The sequence below is a fragment of the Lithobates pipiens genome, unplaced genomic scaffold (assembly GCF_037356315.1).
Source record: "Lithobates pipiens isolate NorthernLeopardFrog02 unplaced genomic scaffold, aLitPip1_a1.2 Scaffold_13, whole genome shotgun sequence".
In the NCBI taxonomy this organism is placed as follows: Eukaryota; Metazoa; Chordata; class Amphibia; order Anura; family Ranidae; genus Lithobates; species Lithobates pipiens.
Window position 1 is genome coordinate 462,051,142 of NW_027507718.1, and position 16,679 is coordinate 462,067,820.

At 45.0% G+C, this 16,679-nt stretch overlaps 1 protein-coding gene across 1 annotated transcript in view; it reads right to left on the minus strand.

Annotated features, from left to right (window-relative positions):
• Positions 1-2,947, minus strand: part of LOC143975440 (uncharacterized) — a 53,433-nt gene extending 50,486 nt beyond the window's left edge. The window contains exon 1 of the mRNA XM_077477838.1: positions 2,745-2,947. The gene's annotated coding sequence lies outside the window, so the exon portion shown is untranslated. The remainder of the gene's footprint in view (positions 1-2,744) is intronic.
• Between the last annotated feature and the right edge of the window lie 13,732 nt (positions 2,948-16,679).

Consider the following 16,679-nt stretch of genomic DNA (forward strand, 5'->3'; position numbering starts at 1 on the left):
ACAGGAGCCAGCAAAGTCGCCGCTGTCCCCTGTAGTCCGCCGCATCCATCTTGCTGGTGGCGTCTCGCAGCTCCGACGAATCACAGCGGCGAAGCCGCGATGACGGCACTCCCGCGCATGCGCACGGGAGTCGCGTCTCGCAGCTCCGCCGCTGCCATTCGGCGAAGCCGCGAAGACGTCACTCCCGCGCATGGGAGTCGACAAATTAGGCAAATCCATTCTTGGACTTGCCGCATTTAGTGCGCCTGCGCGCCGCTGTCTACGGCGCATGCGCCGTAGACAGCGGTGCCCATTTTCGGGCAAATATCTCCTAAACCATATAGGTTTAGGAGATATTGCTTGGACCTACAGGTAAGCCTTAATCTAGGCTTACCTGTAGGTCAAAGTGGTTTGAAAGGGTTTACTTCCTCTTTAATCCTCTTGTATTTTATTGTATTATAACTGTATTGTCTCCCTTTTATATTGTAAAGCGCTGCGTAAACTGTTGGTGCTATATAAATCCTGTATGATGATGATAATAATAAATAATAATAATAAAAATAATAAGGCCGTCATATGATGTCCTTGACTTTCAGTGGGAATATCTGAATGATGCCTGCAGCTACAGGCATCATTCAGATAGCCTCTTTTTCAGCCATCGATTTTGTGCACCGTAAGAATGATCAGTTCAACCGCTTGTAAACAAAGCCACGATCGTGAATTTTTTTTATTTTTTTTTTATCTCATGCTTTCTAGCCTGGAGGAGAGATGTGGTGTCTTATTGACCCTGCATTTCTCCATAAAGAAGACCTGTCACATACAATTCCTATTAAGGGATGTTTACATTTCTTGTAATTGGAATAAAAGTGATAAAATAAATTAAAATAACGAAAAGAGAAAAAGTGTAATAATAAAACAAATAAAGTAAAATAAGCAAAGAAAAGAAAAAAAAAAAAAAAAATTTTTAGAGCGCCCCTGTCCACACACAAGTCCCGCCCACATATGTAAGCGCCATTCAAACCACACATGTGAGGTATTGCCGCATGCATTAGAGCCAGAGAACACGTACGATGGGACTATAAACGGACTATAAACGGAATTTAAACAAACGGATTTTGTTGTCGGGAAAATTTTAGATCCAGCACTCAAATTTTGTGTGTTGGGAATTCCGACAGAAAAAGTCCGATGGAGCCCACACGCGATCGGATTTTCCGACAACAAGAGCCGATCGCACATTTTCCATCGGAAAGTCTGAGCACGTGTACAGGGCATAAGTGTGCGCAATTTTAAAACGTGACATGTTGGGTATTTACTCTGCGTAACTTCATCTTTCACATTACACAAAAAAATTGGGCCAACGTTACTGTTTTGTTATTTTTTTCATTCATAAAGCAGTTTTTTTTTTAAACGTGCTTGAAAAAGTGTTGCGCAAATACTGTGTGACATAAAAAGTTGCAACGATCATCATTTTATTTCATAGGGTGTCTGCAAAAAAAAAAAAAAAAACACATACTGTATATAATGTTTGGGGGTTCTGAGTAATTTTCTAGCAAAAAAAAATTCAGATTTTGAAAAATTGTTGAGCAAAAAAAAAAAAAAAGCATATATAAATGTTTGGGGGTCCTAAGTAATTTTCTAGCAAAAAAAAAAAAAAAAAAAAAAAAATTATATATATATATATATATATATATATATATATATATATATATATATATATATATATATATATATATATATATATATAATTTTTTTTTTTATATGTAGGAGAGGTGTACCAGAATAGGCCCGGTATGGAAGTGACAATGTTGCTGTTCAAAGGGTCATCCAGAGTGGGGGCGCTATAATAAAGAAGCTGTGTTACTGGGCAGATTACCAGGTGAAAACTGAGGGGGGGGGGGGGGGGGGAATGTCAAAAGCAAAAGAAAAAAAAAAAAAAAAAAAAAAGAAGAAAAGGAAAGGAAAAAAAGAAGAAGGAAAAGAAGAAAAGGAAAAAAAGAGGAAAAGAAGAAAAGGAAAAAAGAGGAAAAGAAGAAAAGGAAAAAAAGAGGAAAAGAAGAAAAGGAAAAAAAGAGGAAAAGAAGAAAAGGAAAAAAAGAGGAAAAGAAGAAAAGGAAAAAAGAGGAAAAGAAGAAAAGGAAAAAAGAGGAAAAGAAGAAAAGGAAAAAAAGAGGAAAAGAAGAAAAGGAAAAAAAGAGGAAAAGAAGAAAAGGAAAAAAGAGGAAAAGAAAAGAAAAAAAAAAAAAACGAAGAAAAGAAAAAAAAACTTAAAAAAAGGAAAAGAAAAAAAGAATGCAGCCACCACATCTAATAAATATATAAAATGTTTGATTTGGGGTTTAATATCACCGCTTTAAATGTCACACAAAATATTCAAGAAGGATCTAAATTCATATAAGAGAAATAAATAAAAAAGTTAAAGTTGCATGTCCTCCTCCTCCTCCTCCTCCTCATTACCCTGTCTGCTTGTAAAGGTAGAATATAGGTGGGTGCTTGGGGGGGGGGTAAATTAAAACTGCACCTCCTGTTTTTACCCTCCCCCAGCTGCCCATGTGACTTTACTTCTATTGCTTTAGTAAATGAGCCCCAATGTGTCCTCATAGAGGAGCAAGTCTTGTCCTGATAGCAGTACACCAATCACAGTGATACACAGAGTTGTGATCAGACTGTGGCCATGTACAGAGGGGTGCTGGCACACATCATGTGAGCTGCACTGTGCAACACAACAAAGAGGAAGCATGCACATCACATTACTTTACATTACTCACTGTGCTCTCCATGCAGCCTGTGTGCTGTGATAGAAGGAGGAAGGAGGACTGCAGCTCCCCCGGAAATTAGAGTCAGCAACACACAGATCTATGGGGCAGTCCCCATCCCCCTCCTCTGTACTGGCCTTCCATTGAGAGAAAACATTGTAGCTACCAGGATTTCTATTACATCACAATGCCAAACTTCCCCCTCTGCTGGCTGTACAGAACTACAACTCCCAGCATTCCCTCTGCCTGCACTGCAGGTCACATCCTGTACCAGAACAACCTACTTCATAGTCACAACATCACCAACACACACCCCTACAATCCCATCACTTATTATGGCTCCGTTCACACCCAGCCATTTTTTTTTTTTTAGCTCGAAGCTCCAAAATGCTGGAGGAGAAAAAAAACAAAATCTATTATTCTGTATGGAGCCGGCCACATCTCTGCTCCAAGTCATGTGAAGCCAAATGTCTGAAGCGCAAAAAAAGTTCAGGAGCGGTTTTTTTTTTGTAGCTCAAATCAGGCAGATTTGTGCGTTTTTAGCCCGTTTTTATTCCCAGTTTTTGTGCACATTCACGCATGATTTGCTGCTCAAATGAAAAAAAATTATAAAAAAATAATAAAAACAGTCATAATGAATGAATAAAAAAAATGTAAAATAAATACACAAATAACTAAAAATCATCATAAATAAAACAAATATGTAATAATACATAAATATAGATAACCCCCAACCTAAAATATTTGAAAGCAATGTGAAAAAAATATTTAAAAAAATAATTGAAAGAAAATAATAAACAACAAAATTGTAAAAAATAATAGAAAAAAATAATAACAGCAAAAAACGACTGACACAATGCTCTACTGACACTGTCCACTGGCCCCACCCCCAATCATTGTGAAAAACAAAAAATAAAAAAATTCATTGTAAAAAATAATTTAAAAAATTTAATTGTAAAAAAAATCATGAAAAAATACCCTACTGACACCATCCATGCGTCCAGGACCTCCATGCCCTACTGACACCATCCATGCGCCCAGGACCTCCATGCCCTACTGACACCATCCATGCGTCCAGGACCTCCATGCCCTACTGACACCATCCATGCGCCCAGGACCTCCATGCACTACTGACACCATCCATGCGCCCAGGACCTCCATGCCCTACTGACACCATCCATGCGCCCAGGACCTCCATGCACTACTGACACCATCCATGCGTCCAGGACCTCCATGCCCTACTGACACCATCCATGCGCTCAGGACCTCCATGCCCTACTGACACCATCCATGCGTCCAGGACCTCCATGCCCTACTGACACCATCCATGCGCCCAGGACCTCCATGCCCTACTGACACCATCCATGCGTCCAGGACCTCCATGCCCTACTGACACCATCCATGCGCCCAGGACCTCCATGCACTACTGACACCATCCATGCGCCCAGGACCTCCATGCCCTACTGACACCATCCATGCGCCCAGGACCTCCATGCACTACTGACACCATCCATGCGTCCAGGACCTCCATGCCCTACTGACACCATCCATGCGCTCAGGACCTCCATGCCCTACTGACACCATCCATGCGTCCAGGACCTCCATGCCCTACTGACACCATCCATGCGTCCAGGACCTCCATGCACTACTGACACCATCCATGCGTCCAGGACCTCCATGCCCTACTGACACCATCCATGCGTCCAGGACCTCCATGCCCTACTGACACCATCCATGCGTCCAGGACCTCCATGCCCTACTGACACCATCCATGCGTCCAGGACCTCCATGCCCTACTGACACCATCCATGCGCCCAGGACCTCCATGCCCTACTGACACCATCCATGCGTCCAGGACCTCCATGCCCTACTGACACCATCCATGCGTCCAGGACCTCCATGCACTACTGACACCATCCATGCGTTCAGGACCTCCATGCCCTACTGACACCATCCATGCGTCCAGGACCTCCATGCCCTACTGACACCATCCATGCGTCCAGGACCTCCATGCCCTACTGACACCATCCATGCGTCCAGGACCTCCATGCCCTACTGACACCATCCATGCGTCCAGGACCTCCATGCACTACTGACACCATCCATGCGTGCAGGACCTCCATGCACTACTGACACCATCCATGCGTGCAGGACCTCCATGCCCTACTGACACCATCCATGCGTCTAGGACCTCCATGCCCTACTGACACCATCCTGCACATACTACTCAATGCTGTACACTCCACACTCTTCTGCACATACTACCCACCGCCATACACTCCGCACTGTACAGTCCTTATTTAACATTACATTGTAAGTCATCACAGACTCTGTAAAACCACACCCCCTTTAAGCCACGCTCAATATGTAGCACGGTTTAAGCCACGCCCACCTCCCTGAAATGAGTTTTTGCAGGTTGGGATGTCTGTACACGTGTTGAATTCTGAATAGTTTTTCATTTGAAAAATCGCACCTTTGAATGAGCGTTCCATGCATTTTTAAGTGATGTTTCCACGTGTCACGCATTGGACAGACCATTCACTTCAACGTGCATTTGTTGCTCAAAAGAATTTCCTTTCCCCTTTTCTGGGTAAAAAGCTTTGTAGGATTTTTAAACACATGTTTTTCCAAGATTGCTGCGCAATTCTGTCACATGACAATCACAGCAAAATTGCACCGCGTTTGGGGTGCCATTCAAAACACGCGCTGTGCATTTTCGTCACGATTGCCGATCGATTTGGAATTGATTCCACATCGCTAAGTTTGAATGGAAAAAAACCTGAGTCAGTTTTAGGAATTGGAATCGCCTTGATTCTAGGCGATTGCAAATTGGGTGGCAGTCACAGCACCTTTGAATAATTTTTTGCTTTTCAACCATTATGGGGTTGCAACAACGGCCGATTTTTGTGCAGAAATCAAATTTGAGTGATTGGGAATGTTTGAATTTTTTGGGAAAAACAAAACAAATTTCTAATCAATGATGGGAGAATCATGAGAGAAATATAATTGAAAAAGAAATGCACGTGAGTTGTGATCTGGAAAAAAAAAGATTCCCGACCACAAATTTTCTTTTCTGTAACATGAGGTGGCATTGAAGGCTTGGTTGGTTGAATTTGGAAATCCATGGTGGCATCATCGGATTACAAAACGCACAACATTTTCGTTCAGATATTCGACTCATGTATGGCCTGCATTACATTTCTTTCAGACTTGGTTCACACCTGTGCAATTTTTGACATGGTTGCTGAACCGCAACAATGCACCACAATCCATCTAACACTGTCTTCTAGGGTAATGTGACCAGATTTTTAAAATGAAATCCGGGGACATTTTTTATTGGCAAATTGTAAACTATTTTCTACGCATATTTTCCTTAAATTATATATGCAGTCAGAAGTGTAGCGTGGGTTGTCAGCGCCCAGGACAAGGCAAGAAATGTGCAACCCCCGCCAGACTTTTAGCACTCCCTGAGTCCCTTCCACTAGTACAGTAGTACTGACCAACTTGATTCCTACACTGACCTACCTGCCCACTGAACTAACCTACCTGGTTTCCTACCCTGACCACTACACTGACCTCTATACCTTATGCCTACACTGGCCTACCTTATCCCTACATTGACCTACCTGATTCCTACACTATCCTGTACACACTAACCTACCTGATTCCTACACTGACCTACCCGATTCCTATACTGACTACTACACTGACCTACCTGAGTTCTATACTGACCACTACACTGACCTACCTGAGTTCTATACTGACCACTACACTAACCTACCTGAACAGCGTAGATTGGTTGATTTTGCTCACCTCTCCATGGCCTCCATGATAATCTATCAGAGCAGGGCTCTCCTCAGCACCAGGTACTGTTCCCAACACCCAGCTGCTCCTCAGTATCCCCTGCCAAGAGCTTCTCCAATAGCCGCCGTATGCTCTGCACTGCCCCTCCACTGTTCTCACACACACATGGGTCCCCCTCACCAGGGGGATCATGGGGGACAGGCTAGACTACAGGAGTCTCTGGGTAGGGGGAGCAACACAGCACACTCGGGGGGGGGGGCACAGTAATGATTGTGCGCCCCCCCAAATGTTTCACCCAGGGCGAGAGTAACAGATGCCCCCCTTCCATACCACTGCAATCCGGGGACAAATCCGGGGACAGACTGGCTCCGGGGACAGTGTCCTCAATCCGGGGACTGTCCCCGGAAACCCGGGATGTCTGGTCACCCTATTCTAGGGAGCCTGTTTACATCTACGCATTTTCCTGTAGTGCGTTTTTGTAAGAGGTGGGGCCCTTCTTTTGGTGCAGGAAGGTGCAATTTTGGCCCCAGAGACTTTACCCACTTCCCAACCACCCTCTGCAGATATATTGTGGCAGGGCGGCCGCTCTGTCCCAGATCACGTACCTAGTACATGATCTGACAATTCTGAGTCTGGGGCGTTTGGCGTGCCGCCGGTGTCCCACTCCTGCTGTGATCACAGCAGGAGCCCAGCAGTGGGTACCACAGACTCTATGTCCGTCAACACCCACCCACTGTACTGTTCACAGTCAGAAAGGCGATCTGCCCATGTAAACAAAGCAGATTGCCGTTCTGTCAGTAGGGAAGGTATCGATCCTGTGTTCCTGCAAAGCAGGGACAAGGATCAATTTCTTCCCATAGTCAAAGCACCTTCCCCACAGTAAGAAATCACAGGCTAGGAACACAGTTAACCCTTTGATCGGCCCTGATAACCCCTCCCCTGCCAGTCAGGGCCGGTTCTACCACTAGGCTAACTAGGCAGCCGCCTAGACCGCACTTCTGCCTAGGGGGCCCGGCCACTGGCGTTCCTATTCTCTTCTCTCCGAGCAAGCAACTAATTCTCAGCATCAGCAGGCAGCTGCTGCTCCATTCGCACAGTGTCTGAGGCACAGTGGCCGCGGAGGACTGTGTTTGTGTCCCGACTCCTGTATGAATGGAAGAAAGCACATATTCATTGATGGACACTGGTAGGCTGCATTGTTGGGCGCTGGCAGGCTGCATTGATAAGTACTGGTAGGCTGCATTGATGGGTGCTGGTTGGCTGCATTTGTTGGGCGCTGGAGAGGATGCATTGATGGGTGCTGGCAGACTGCATTGATGGGCACTGGTGAGGCTGCATTTCATGGGCGCTTCATTAAAAATGTTGGGTATACATGGGCAGGGCAAAAGGGGTCGAATCAGAGGTGGAGTGGGGGGGCAGAAAAATGAGGTTTCACCTAGGGTGTCAAAAATCCTTGCACCAGCCCTGCTGCCAGTGTCATTAATACAGAGACAGTGCATAGTTTTTAGCACTGATCACTGTATTAGTGTTACTGGTCCCCGAAAAAGTATCGCAGTGCCATATCGCAAAAAAAAAATTCCTTGGGTTATGAAGGGGGGTAAATCTTCCAGAGGTCAAGTGGTTAATGAAAGTGCATGGAAAAGACATAAAAACGCACACATACATGTTGCAGCCTAAGGGGAAAAGGTTGGTGGAGGTAAAAATGCTCCTCAATCGTATGCTTTAGCCACCCCCAACCACAAGTGTAAATGAGCTCTAAGAAGCTGTCTAGTAAAGTGGAAATAAACCCTCCTATCGTTTTGAGCCAAGGAAGTTGCCATCTTAGCTTCCGTTAGATCTTGATCTAGATTGAATTTGACAGCAAAGGGAGCCAACTGCTCCCGTGCACAGCGCTGGACCAAGATCTGGCTCAGGTAAGTATTTGGGGGAGCTGCACCTGTGATGTTTTTTACCATAACCGCTTGCCGATCATATAACATATATGGCGGATAAGTGTCTCTCTTGCGCCAGACCATGTACCTAGTACGTGATCTGGAACTTTTTGGTAAGGGGGGACACTGGCGGTGACCCAGCTGTGCTGTGATTAAAACACAACAAATATCAATCAGCAGGTGGCGGCCAATGGATTACTGCTGGCACCCGCCAATTGTTCTGAATTTACACAGGACAGAGCCCTGCCTATGTAAACAAGGCAGAGCCCTGTCCTGTCAGCAGGGAAGTAATGGATTTTCTTTCTCCACAAAGCTTGTGTAATTGTCAGTTAAAGTAATGCAGTGCCATATTGCAAATGGCCTGGTCATGAAGGGGGGTAAATCTTTCAGAGGTCAAATGGTTAATGCAGAAAATATATTAAGGTAAACAACATTTAGCCTTTTGAACCACTATAAAGAAGAATTCCATGCATTGATATTTTAAACATGGTCTAGCTTTGACCAATGTACAGTAACTATGAATTTACCATAAAAGAGTTTGAACCGCTCCAGGTTATGAACTGAGAGTGACGCCTTCCCCAGTGTGGAAATAACAGGTGCTGGCAAGGGATGAGCCGAACACCCCCCAGTTCGGTTCGCACCAGAACTTTCGAACGGACCGAAAATTCGTACAAACTTTAGAACCCCATTGAAGTCTATGGGACTCGAACGTTCGAAATAAAAAGTGCTAATTGTAATGGCTAATATGCAAGATATTGTCCTAAAAAGGGTTTGGGGACCTGGCTCCTGCCCCAGGGGACATGGGTCAATGCCTAAAATGTTTTGAAAAATGCCAGTTTTTTCGGGAGCACTGATTTTAATGATGATTAAAGTGAAAAAAAAAGTGAAATATTCCTTTAAATATCGTGCCTGGGGGGTGTCTATAGCATGCCTGTGAAGTGCCACGTGTTTCCCGTGTTTAGAACAGTCCCTGCACAAAATTACATTTAACGGAAAAAAAGTCATTTAAAAGTGCTTGCGGTTTTAATGTTATATCTGGTTCCGGCAATATAGATGAAAATCATTGAGAAAAATGGCATGGGTAGCCCCCCCCCTGCCCATTACCCCTTTGGGTCTTGTACGGATATTAAGGGGAACCCTGTACCCATATTACAAAAAGGAAAGACGTGGGGCCCCCAGGCCCTATATACTCAGAACAGCAGTATACAGGCGGTGCAAACAAGACAGGGACTGTGTAGGTTTGTTGTGTTAAGTAGAATCTGTTTGTAATTTTTAACTGGTACATTTTTAAAGTGTAGCTCCAGTCAAAAAATCTATTTTTAAGCTTTTTGGAAAACATAGGGAAGGGTTATCACCCCTGTATAATTTGTTTTGCCATCCGTCTTTTTTCATCTCACTTCCTGTTGTCTCCTTCCGTTTGCAAGTAGGAGATGTTTGTAAGTTGGATGTTTGAAAGTAGGAGCCTGCCCTATATGCTCTGCAGAAATGGCGGAACAAGGTGTTGGTGTTGCCACAACATTGTAAGCCCACAAAGTTACTCTTGGTGGGCGCTGGAGCGCCCTGCTGTGAACGATTATATCAAGAATTGTAATTACATGCCATTGTTGAACAGTAGTAGAAAAATTGGGCCTTTGGTGGTTGTGGTGCTGGTGCCACAACACTATAAGTCCTCACAGTTACTCTCGGTGGGCACAGGGACAGGCCCTGCTGTGAAATATTATATCAAGAATTGTAATTACATGCCCCTGTTAAACAGGGGCAGAAAAATCAGGCATTAGGCACTGGTGCTGCTGCCGCGACACTGCAACTTCTCCCATATACTCTAGTTGTAGTGCAGGAATGAGCCCTGCTGCGAAGCATTGCATCAAAAATTTTAATTAAACGCCCCTGTTAAACAGGGGCTGAAAAATTGGGCCTTAGGCACTGGTGCTGGTGCCACAACACTGCAACCTCTCCCATATACTCTAGTTGTGGTGCAGGAATGAGCCCTGCTGCAAAGCATTGCTTAAAAAATTGTAATTAAACGCCCCTGTTAAACAGGGGCAGAAAAATTGGGCTGGTGGCATCACTCAGAAGCAAAAATGTTCTTCCATTGCGGAGGAGGAAGAGGATAGACAATCAACATAACAGGACAGTCACTCAGCATCAGCATAGGCAGTCTTGAAGGGATGTGATATTTAAAAAAAAAATTATTCGGTTACATCAGCTTCAGGTGCTTGGTAGCTGTGGGTAATCCAAGACTGATTCATCTTTATGAAGGTCAGTCGATCAACCGGCGCACCCTGTGATTGGTAACAAAGCCACCAGCAGCACTGAAGGTGCGTTCCAAAAGAATGCTGGATGCAGGACAGGCCAGTAGCTCAATTGCATACTGTGCAAGCTCTGGCCAGTGATCCATCCTCAAGACCCAGTAAGCCAGAGTATTTTCGGTGGGAAAGGTGTCCAAGTCTGACCTTGCCCCTAGGTATTCCTGCACCATGTAAATCAGACGCTGGCGATGGTTGCTGGAACCGATCATACCTTGGGGCTGCGGACTAAAAAATTGTCTGAACGCATCGGTCAGAAGGCCACCTTCTCCACCGCTCCTTCTGACCGATGCCTCAGCAACACGTTGTCCAGGACCAGGAGTTTGTAACCTCCCAGCCTCTGAGAACGCGTTACACAGAACTTTCTGCAAGGCCTCCTGGAGATGGCTCCCTCTGCGACGGCAAGATAAGGTCGGCAAACTTACCCTTGTACCCTGGATCAAGGAGAGTGGCCAGCCAGTAATGGTCCCTCTCCTTGATCCGAAGAATACGAGGATCCTTCCGCAGGCTTTGCAGGATCAGGGAGGATATGCAGCGTAGGTTAGCTGAGGCATTCGGTCCGGAGTCCTCTGGGTCACTTAGGACAACATGATCCGCAGCTACCCCCTCCCAGCCACGTACAAGTCCACAGGTTTCTTGGGACTGTAAATCATCCCTACAAGACTGCTTCTGCTGCTGATGCTGAGTGCCAGCCTCCACCTCCATGCTGAAACAATCATCCTCCTCCTCCTCTTCCTCGTCCTCTTCCTGTGTGATGGGTGGGACAGCAGGAACACTGTCTGGATAAAGTGGGCCTTGAGAGGCAAGGAAGTCCTCCTCTTCCTGCCTCTGTTCTGCCTCAAGTGCCCTGTCCATTATTCCATGCAGCGTATGCTCCAACAGGTGGAAAAGAGGTACAGTGTCACTGATGCATGCACTGTCACTGTTCACCATCCTTGTGGCCTCCTTAAATGGTGACAGGACAGTGCATGCATCCCTGATCATGCCCCACTGGCGTGGTGAGAAAAAACCGAGCTCCCCTGACCCTATCCTGGTGCCATAGTCACACAGGTACTCATTGATGGCCCTCTGCTGGGTGTGAAGCCGCTGCAGCATGGCCAACGCTGAGTTCAACCTGGTGGGAATGTCACATATAAGGCGGTTCTTGGGCAGGTTCAACTCCTTTTGGAGCTAAGCCAGCCGAGCACAGGCATTAAATGATCGGTGGAAATGCACACAGACTTTCCTGGCCTGCTTCAGGACATCCTGTAAGCCCGGGTACCTGCCCAAGAACCGCTGCACCACCAGGTTAAGGACGTGAGCCACACAGGGCACATGGGTCAGTTGTCCCTGTCGGAGGGCAGAGAGGAGGTTGGTGCCATTGTCGCAAACCACCAATCCTGGCTTATGGTGGCGTGGTGTCAACCACCTCCCGGCCTGCCCCTGCAGAGCTGACAAAATATCTGCCCCAGTGTGGCTCCTGTCCCCCAAACAAACCAGCGCATGTATGGCATGGCATAATTTTGCCTGCGTACTTGCGTAGCCCGTTGAACGCCTACGGAGCACCGCTGGTTCTGAGGACAGAGCACTAGAAGAGGCCAGGGAGGAAGAAGAGGGGGTGGAGGAGAGAGGTGTGTCACAACCAGTAGTAGCATTTTGGATGCGTGGTGGCGGAACAACCAACACTACTGCACCTTGTCCTGCATCCTTCCCAGCTGCCAGAAGAGTGACCCAATGGGCCGTGAAAGACAGGTATCATCCCTGTCCATGCCTGCTGGACCATGAGTCAGCGGTAATATGCACCTTACTGCTGACCGCCCTGTGTTCACTGTGGGAGTGAACTTCTTTCGACAGTCCAGCAGCTGGGGCAGGGAAATTTGCCTGCTATAATCGGACGTGGGTGTACTGCTAACAGAGTGCCCGGAAGCACTTGGCTAGCTTGGCTAGCCAAGTGCTTGGCTGTGACACGCCTAATTCTACACCTTCATTCCTCTCAGAGCAGGTTTCAGAGAGGACTGAAGGTCTAGTGGGGTTGGAGATCCCAGCTGATGAGGAGCAAGGAGAGGTCTGCTTTGTTCTTTGGTGTGGGTCTTTGAGGTACGCTTGCCAACGAGCTGCATGGCAGGTCAACATATGTCTGGTCAAGCATGTGGTGCCCAAGCGGCTGATGTTTTGGCCACGCGAGATACGCTTGAGACATATGTTGCAAATAGCAGCGGTGCGATCTGATGCACTCCTCTCAAAAAAGGCCCACACCAAAGAACTTTTAGAATAACGCGCAGAGGCAGCGCCCTGCACAGGCGGAGCTCTGCGGTGTGATTCAGTTGGTGTGCTGCCCCTAAGCTGGCCCCCGGAGGGCATCCTGCCTCGTTGGAGATGTGCCTCTTCCTCCTCTTCTCTCCTACCAGGCACCCACGTGGAGTCAGTGCCCTCATCATCCCCTCCCTCTTCATCGCTGGAGCAAACCTGGCAGCATGCTGCAGCTTGTGGAACATGACTGCCAGATTTCTGTCCTTCTTGAGCATCCCCTCTCTCTGCGCTAACGCTACTGCCTTCCTCTAGCTGAGTATCATCATCAGAGCCTACAAAACACTGGGCATCCTCCTGGAGCATGTACCCAACACTGTGCTCAAAGAGTTCAGGGGACTCCTCAGGAGGAGGACGTGGTGGGTCTAGGGAAGGAGTCACTGATGATGACATTGAGACGAGGGAAGACGATGCGTTGGCAGCTGCTTTGCTAGCACCCTGAGCCTGGGTGAGAGAGGATGAGGAGGATGAAGAGGGCTTGGTCATCCACTCTACCAAATCTTCGGCATGATGCGGCTCAACACGTCCAGATGCCCGAAAATAAGGACAAGCGTGTCCCATGGCCACGTGCTGATGACGATGCACTGCGTCTACGACCAGCACTGTTGTCTCTAGACACAGAGCCTGCTTGCCCTCTTTTATCGGCTTGTGCCTGTCTGCCTCTCCTTGTTGGCCTTCCAGACATGGTAATGGCCTGAAGGGAGATGGGAAAACCAGCAATTGGGTAGTGTATATTGTGCTGGAGGCAAACAACACACACTAACTCCTGGAGATGCCTTTATTATAGAACAACAGGAATTAAAGGGTAGATACCGGTGTATACTGTGCTGTGCTGGAGGCACACAACACCAACTAACTCGTGCAGATGGCAGATGGCTCAAATAGAGAAGAGCTATATAGGTGGATAATGGTGTATACTGCGGTCAGGGCACGCAGACAACACCCACAAACTCCTACAGCTGACTGAAAGCTCAATTACAGAAGAGCAATATAGCTAGCTATATAGGTGGATAATGGTGTATACTGCTTTCAGGGCACACAGACAACACCCACAAACCCCCTACAGCTGACTGAAAGCTGAATTACAGAAGAACAATATAGCTAGCTATATAGGTGGATTATGGTGGATAATGGTGTATACTGCGGTCAGGGCACGCAGACAACACCCACAAACTCCTACAGCTGACTGAAAGCTCAATTACAGAAGAGCAATATAGCTAGTGTTATGTACAGCCTTGAATTAAAAGACCTCTACGAAGTTGCATTCATCAATGTATATTTACTCAGAAAATCAATCTCCGTACAGAGGATCACGTCACTTCCTTTCCAAAGGGAAAGTGATGAAAGTGATGATATTACAATTTGTAACAGCGTTTTTATAAGAAAATTATAACATTACAGTCTATGTGTGGGAAAGAGTGAAAATAGAAAATACACAATACATTCCAGGATAATCTATTTCATATTTCACATGGTCATTTTCGCCATAACACAATAACAATTTTAAAGGTCATTCTGACTTTTTGGTAAGTTATGTTATCAACAGGTATTTTCCATAAAAACATTTGAACATCATTTCTGGGAATAATCTCATGTGAAGCAAATAACAAGTAATAACAATAACAATAACAAGTGAATAACAAGATATGTGTTGCAATATTGAGAATACCCAAGAAGAATTAAAAAACATCATATAAAGAAATACATTCTTATATTGAAGGGGAACTCTGGGTTATATACAGATATGTGTTACATATGTCTTCATATCTTGACATCCCTCCTATGTTTATAATTCCTTGGTGGGTATTCCTCTTTAAACTTCCTCTATGGCTCTGGGTTGACCTCCAGGTATACGAGCCACCATCTCATGAGCAGTTCTAACTCTTGACCTTTGGGGCTCAAAAGAACCAGTGTTAGTACTTTACTTTAAAACAACATTTGAATAACATAGGTGCACATTTGATTATAAGGATTATAAGTACTATGATACCAACAATATATAGGATACCATGTAATATACCAGCAAACCAACCTCCAATGCCTGAAAACCAGTTGGCAGGATTAAGCCAGGAAGTCCAGCTTTCCCAGCTTCCTTCAACCCAAGCAGTTTCAGTATGCTCTTTCCGAAAATTGAGCTTAAGCTGTTGTACCTGTTCTACATGTGAAATGATAGCATCTTCTGCTTTAGTATCATTTCCAATGTAGTTACAACAGCCTGTTCCCACTATGGTGCATATTCCTCCCTGGCTCGCTGTAAGATAATCCAGCACCAGACGGTGCTGCAACATCTCCTTTTTAACCATTTTTAGTTCAGTGGCAAGCATCACAAAGTTCATATCATACAATGCTGTAATATTATCGATCAAGTCAGCTAAATCAATGATGAAACTGAATGCCTTTTTGATACAACATCTATTTACCCATGGTATGGAGAATATTGGCTTTATCTCCCTGTCATGGGACTCTATATTAGTGCCAAGGTCACTATTATAAATGTTATTAGTATTTTCCTCAACATTAACTAGGGGTACCTCAATGTTAGTCTCACCCTCCTTGTTCATGTCAGGATCTTCAACCTCATCATGATTCTCTTCCTCCCCCCCAGGTTCTGACTGAGAATCTAAATCTCTTTTTAAAAGATGTATGGGGATTTTACGGATTTGGGACTCCTTAACCACTTGCTTACTGGGCACTTAAACCCCCCTCAGTCCCAGACCAATTTTCAGCTTTCAGTGCTCTCACATTTTGAATGACAATTACTCAGTCATGCAACACTGTAACCAAATGATTTTTTTGTCCTTTTCTTCATACCAATAGAGCTTTCTTTTGGTGGTATTTGATCACCTCTCGGTTTTTTATTTTCTGCGCTATAAATGAAAAAAGACCGAAAATTTTGAAAAAAAATGAATTTTTCTTCGTTTCTGTGACAAAATTTAGCAAATTAGCAATTTTTCTTCATAAATTTTGGCCACAATTTATACTACTACACATCTTTGGTAAAAATAACCCAAATTTTTGCATATTATATGATCTGTGTGAAATTTATAGAGTCTACAAGCTATGGTGCAAATCATAAAGATTTGCAAAAAAAGATCACATCTGATGTACTAAGGCCTATCTCCATTCTTGAGACCCTAACAAGCCAGGAAAGTACAAATGCCCCCCAAATGACCCCTTTTTGGAAAGTAGACATTCCAATGTATTTAGTAAGAGGCATGGTTAGTTATTTTAAGTTGTCATTTTTTCCCATAATTCTTTGCAAAATTACGATTTATTTATTTATTTATTTTTTTTCACAAAATTTTCATTGTAATAGCTTATTTCTCCCACACGGAATGTGCATACCACAAATAACACCCCAAAATACATTCTGCTACTCCTCCTGAGTATAACGATACCACATGTGTGAGACTTTTACACAGCCTGACCACATACAGAGGCCTAATTTTGAAGTAGCACCTTCAGGCATTCTAGGAGCATAAATTACACATTTCATTTCTCAACCACCTATTACAGTTTTGAAGGCCCTGGAACACCAGGGCAATGGAAACGTCCAGAAAATGACCCCATTTTGGAAAGCTAACACCCCAACGTATAATCTATGAGGCATAATGAGTCTT